Source organism: Platichthys flesus, chromosome 14, assembly GCF_949316205.1.
Source record: "Platichthys flesus chromosome 14, fPlaFle2.1, whole genome shotgun sequence".
Classification (NCBI taxonomy): Eukaryota; Metazoa; Chordata; class Actinopteri; order Pleuronectiformes; family Pleuronectidae; genus Platichthys; species Platichthys flesus.
In genome coordinates, this window is record NC_084958.1 from 19,381,683 (window position 1) to 19,388,014 (window position 6,332).

The 6,332-nt window shown below is 43.0% G+C and overlaps 1 protein-coding gene across 1 annotated transcript in view; it reads right to left on the reverse strand.

Moving 5' to 3' along the window:
* Window positions 1–5,529, reverse strand: part of LOC133968614 (receptor-type tyrosine-protein phosphatase F-like) — a 120,324-nt gene extending 114,795 nt beyond the window's left edge. The window contains exon 1 of the mRNA XM_062404762.1: window positions 5,180–5,529. The gene's annotated coding sequence lies outside the window, so the exon portion shown is untranslated. The remainder of the gene's footprint in view (window positions 1–5,179) is intronic.
* Window positions 5,530–6,332: the final 803 nt, after the last annotated feature.

Consider the following 6,332-nt stretch of genomic DNA (forward strand, 5'->3'; position numbering starts at 1 on the left):
ATCCACCCTGAGGCCTAAAATGCCTCTGTCAGCTCAACAAATGAGAAGCCATCACAGCCACTGTTGTAGTCATCAAGTTGAAGTTATTCCAGAGATTGGTTCTACACCGTCTCGCCAGGTGCAGTTAAACCTGGCTGAGTGTGTTTGGGCACAAGGCATCAGTTTTGATTCTCAGGCTTCGTGTTTTGTTGATGCACCATCACAGAAGGGGAGCAGACATCCAGAAAACAGAAACCATGTAATGGGGCATAGGCTAACATTTCCTAATAAAAGTCTTATGAGGACTACAGGCGAGAATCTATTGGTGCTCAGTCATGTAGTCAGTCCCTACAGCCCAGTGTGAGCCTGTGAGGAAAGATCTGAGGAAGTGGATTCCTTTTAAGTGAGCCATCGTGTCTAGCGGTGACAGCAGCACACTAATCATTAGGATCAAAAATTTGGGTCAAAAACAGAATGAATGTGCATTAACAATGGACTCTGTAAATCTTAGCGACACTGGCAGCTCACTTACAATCCATAAAAAAATAAAACTACCAGCCTCATAAGATACTCAGCAAAGGGATTATTTTTGTGCAAACATACATTATTATCTAATTTGTATAATCTACTTCATGTGTTTACAGGACAACAAGTAAAGGGCCTGTCCTATTAACTAAAAAGGGGCAACTGGTGATCTCTCTCCTTCCCCCTTCCCTTAACCATTCCCCTTGTCTGACAGTCAGCCAAGGCAGCCAAGTCTCCCATGTTTACTAATGTAGAAGCAACCCCTTTATCAGGGAAGAGATTTGTAGGGAAGAGGCAGGGGATTAGCCATCAAATTACCAGGCAGACAGCATCCCTGCTCCAGGGTTGTGAGGCAGTAATCTCTGAGGCTGAAGGGGGAGATCCAGATAAAGGTTTGGGATTGGTGCTGTGGCACTCCAAACTCCAAACTGTGATGAAGTAAAATATGAAAGTGTCTTTTATTTATTTTTTAAATCAAGTTCTGCCGAATGCTATATTTGTGATAACGACATTCATAGGACAGGATAAAATTATATAGTTTCTCCCGTGTTGCTGGGGTGTTAAGTATCATTACATGGCATGACACCCCCACAGTGCCAGACTTTTTGGTAGGGTACAGCTCTCAAGCAGGAATGCTGTAGCTAGGGCAGGGCTGGTAGAATTAGATTTCACTGGCCTTGCCCGTGGTTCTTACATTGTCACCCGGCTGCCCTCCCTTAAACAAGCACTGCTCTCCTCAGAGAATACCCCCTGGACACAGGAATGTTTCATCAACGCCTCAGCCCCCCAGCATCCTTACAGGGCCACAGTGGGCCAACAGGCGCTGCAAAGGCAGGCTATAAATAAGTCAGGCACTATAATGAAACAAAATGAATCTCCATCCATCTTCCCAAAACAAGCCAGGGACCTCTGAAAGAGGCAAAGTCATTGTCTGTGTTTCAGGATGAAGAGCAAGACGAACGCAAGCTAAATGTTAAGCTGATGCTGAACGTCATGCTCTACAACATGCGACACGCGTGCTATACTCTCAGGTGCTAGTATGACTACATAGAAGCCTGTGTATAGCAGGACCATTTGATGCCATCGTATGGACAGCGAGAGGCACCAAAAGTCAGAATCCAGGAGAATGTCAGAGGAAAGCAGGTAAAGTAATCACATAGAATGCCATGTTTAAGCCAGACATTTGAAAAAATAGGGAAGCTGCGCAAACAAGGGGGCTGGTAAAGGGTGAAGTATAAATCAACCACACCATGATACTCCCAGAACGAAGCACTAAATAAATCATGCCTACATAAAATTTTATTTGCTTTAGTGCAGTTTAGCATTACAGTTATACCTTCATACTAAAGACCAAGGTAAAGCAGCAACCTTTAATTCTATTGTAACACCAGCTCTCAGGCAAACACGCTGACCTTGTATTTCTTCAGAAGTAGAGTGTACAAGGTATAAGATATTAGCCTAACAGTAATTCACTTATATAACACCAAGGAGGTAAACAGTGTCATGCAAGTGACCACTGAGCAGTGACCCAAAGTCGTCTCCTGTTCTCAGAAAATACTTTGAAACAAAGTAGAATATGTGAATTATTTGTCATGGTCCCTGTTTGTCTCTAACCTGCATCATTGCACATTTCACACACACAAGCACAAGCTTTGGCCTTGTCGTACATACAGAGCACATAAAAATGCAGCTGCCCCTGAAAATGGTGGCTGTTTCAATCAATGTGGAGGCGTAATGGGATGATGTGGAATTGAAATGAGTTTTGTGCAAGGAGGGAAATGTCCTCTCTGACAAAGCGGATTTGTGTTCCCATTGAGGAACTCATGGCTGTAATGCATAGAGCTAAGATTTTAAATGGAAGGTGCAAGGCTGTGAGCAAATAACAGACCTCTGATGGCCGGCTAGAACCGGGCATAAGATGTAGACGGAAACGTTTAAAAGAGAAGAATAGAATGGGTAGTAGAAGAATAGAAAAATGAAGAGGGCTGAAGGAAAGTAAGAGCTCAATATGATCTAAGCTTAAGCACTATGATCCACTTATTTTCATATCGCTTTAAAGAGACGGGAGCTGAGGCTGCACTCCCGCGGATATAGTGGGTTTTCACATGACAATTTCCAATCATCCCTAATTGGCAGCAAAAATACCAACATACCTTTAAATAAACCTGCCTTGCTATTTGGGTATGATCTCAAGCCGAAGCCCTAACCCGTGTTAAACAAGCTAGTGTAGATGTCAAAGCACAGACCTAGTTCTATCAAATGTGCTCTGTGCTCGGGGCGGCTGAGGAAAAGTGTTATTGTCAAAACAACAGTGCTCTGGGAAAAAAAAGCCCCATTTTCTAATCCTTCTCCTCAGCACCTGTCACAATGAATGATGGACTGTCTTTGAGAGAGAAGTGTCACAACTGAGCTCAGAAGGTGACTATCAGCACAGGCAGCTCTTCACACAGGCGGTGGCCGCTGAGTGACATTGCACATTACAAGGGACGAGTCTTGCTCACTCACCCATCGCTGCATAAACGTGTTATTTAGCAAAGAACAGGGGATTGACAATTAGACCGTGTCATCATAAAACATCTACTCACGACCTTGTCCCCATCAGGCAACATTTCCTGACAGTCGGACAAATGAAGAGAGAAAGAAAAGGTCCCAGGTCTCCTGGAACTTTCTTACAAACACGTCACTACAACGACAAAGCTTTGAACTTTAATATCGGCACACAAGCTGGATGTTTTTTTTTTGTCTGCTTACAGTATGCGTCATAGACTAAATGTCTGGCTCCTCTGACACAATCGCCTTCACAGACATTGATCGGTGATTGTAAGCAACCTCTTTCATGTCCCGGCTGAGACAAGAGTGATTAAGAAGATCCATCATGCATTAACAGGCCATTACACATCAACCAATTCAGCAATGATGAGAAATCAAGTTCTATGGAAAGATCCATATGTTCAGCCAATAATTACTTTTGAGCAATCCGATGGGGGGGGGGAGAACGACTGATTGACTGTCCCATACAGGGTAATTCAATAGGAAAGACTTTAGCCAAAGTAGTCATTAAAGAGAAGGATCATTTGTATGTTTGCTGAGTGAATATAATAAAGAGCAGTGGTACACAAATAGCCGTGGTTATTTCCTCAGGTCGCATCGTAGAAATCACTTAATGCTTCTCTGGATGGTTGCAAGTGACGAAGTGACTGAGGCACAGTCATAAAAGTGGAATGGGGGGTCAGTGGCCTGCATGGTAGAGGTGAAGGAGGACGACCTATAGGTCAGCAAGTGTGGACAGGAGTTGGCTTTATTTGAGCAAATAGCCGTGGCCGACCGTCTTTTGTCTCGTTTGTTTATGCTGCCGAGCAGCTGAGCAGACATCTTAACACTCGAGTCCATAAGAATTTTTCCTCAAGATTACTTTACTTAAAATGAAGTGTGGGGTTACCCCTTCAAGTCAAGACTTGAAAGGGTGTGTTGCACAGTGAGGTTTGTAAAACTGAATCGTTAACTCAAAAGGAATATATATATAAACAATAAAGAAAGAATGCTTTGGTTTGACTGGCAGAGAAAATATTAAGTTCTCATTGCAGTGAGACAGACCTGTGGGAAAGTCTTGTAATTTCAACAGCCAAACAAAACCAGACAGATATGTTGGCTACAATACGCTCTTTGAAAACTTGAGACGCCTTTGATGGAAAAGAGAAAATTGCTCAAAGGATATTTTTCGAGCTGACACTGGCTGCTTGTACTTTGTACTGTGCAACACCTGCCATATTTATTGTGTCTACGAGCGAGGTGAACTCCGTGCAAGAGTTTCTCATGGCTAAAGATTTATGTCGTAGTAAAAGAAGATGCATTGGATTTAAGACTTCATTAAAGCTGACGGGGAAATTTAGAGCTAGTTAGTTCTTGAAGGTTTTTACGTGTCTTAGGTCGAGTCGTCTGATCATTCCAGTAAAAGAAAAACAACTTTAAACCTTTCGACAGTTCAAGAAACAGGACTTACAAGTTGTACTTGTACTTGGGAAAGGCTGAAAATCATAATTTGTGACTTCCAAAAGTTGTGCTCTACAATTATCTGGGGTTTCAAAGACTTTCAGTGTCTCCTTCAAGCTGGAATTCTTGTCGCTGAAACTTTACCCTCCAGATTGCCCAGGGAGATAGAGACAACTGGAAAAACAGGTTGTTTGGCCTTAGTGTAGGCCTAATGCAGTAGAACGGCAGGGAGCCTCACCTTAGCAGCGGTAGCTAGGGGACATTCTATGGCCCTTCTATTCAAAGTCCTCTGAATACGTAGGGGAGGGCTTGCACCAGACAAGGCAATTTGCCAGAGAGCCAGCCAATAGAGCTAAGCCTAGACGAGGTTAAACTATTGTTTTGGCTTAACAAGCAAGAGTGAGCAAGGACAAAAGACCAGGGGACAAAAGAATAGTAAGAAAATACCTGACCATTTAAGTGTAACACATCAACTTACTTTGTTACTTTTATTGTGAGAGGAAAGAAAGGTGTATCCCGAGATGAAATAAAACACAGCGGCAGATAAAGACAGATTAAGTTCAGAGTCGAGGGCAACTCCGTCAATTTCCAAGAATGTCCCATGCCTCATTTGCTTTTTGAGCAGCAATGACTTAAATTGTTTTGGCACATTGCAATATTGCTGTGGTGCAGAATTCACACTTACCAATGCATATCAATTAGGTCCACTTATAAATAAATCCTCCAATTCCTTTTTAATGTGAGGCTCTTATTCCAGAGAGGGAGAAAGAGAGAGGGAGAGAAGCAGTATCCAAATCCTAGAAAAGACAATCCAGCAGGATCCAAGAAAGTTTATCCCTGAACGACGTTTTATAAAAAAAAAAAAATTGTTTTAAGAGAAAGTAGTCTCCGGTTCCTGCTCAGTTATTCCATTTTCAGCGTTTCAGGAACTGTCTTTTTGGCTCCCACAGCAATATGTTTCCAGCTGTGGCTGGAGAGTGATATGGCTTGGGGAGAGATCCTTCAGAGGCAGAGCTTGTTCACACACTGAGCGGGTGTTCGGGGACTGCCTGCAAGAAGCCAAACCCACCGTGTGATGTCACAGGAGTCAAATTTCAGAGTGGAGAGGGAGGAGGCTGTGGGCCTTACCTTTCGAACCTTGACCAATGAAAGATAACTTAGCAGTTCACCTTCTTGCAGGAAAAAAAAGGTACATGTGATGTTATGTATTCCCGCTGCTTGGAGACTCCATTAGGGCTTATCTATTGACCACCTTCAAGGGGAGGAATGTGACCTTATGTGCGCTCATATGCCATCTAATCAGAAACCTGACGGCTGGCTGACATGGCCAACATCTCTAATTCGAATTTTAAATGGCACTCCTGCATGTATTTCAAAATCAATTTGCCATGTCATTATCACAGAAACAAAGGGGTTAACAAAGTTCGACCTTGAAATGTTCAAGTATTCCCAGAGGGCCGTGACAATTTAACACATGTCCAGCAACACACTTAGTTTGCTAATGAAACAGTTTCAAAAATTAATTTGGCCTTCACGCTCTCTTCCCGAAAGAGGTTCGTAGAAAATAAACAGGAGAAAATTCTCATTCTTAAATCAGCAAGGCGTTGAATATGCACACGCATACACATAAAAACACACAAACACACACACACACACACACACACTGCCTCTCACTCCCTGCGGTCAAACTAGCTAGCCATGGAGCTAATCATCCACAACAGATGTTCAGAAATGTTCAGTCGGATTTATGACGGAGCTCAGAGGAACAGCCAAGTCAGCCCCTGGTGCTGTTTTTTTCTTCCGCTCTATAAGGACAAGGGATTGCACTGAGAGAGGAT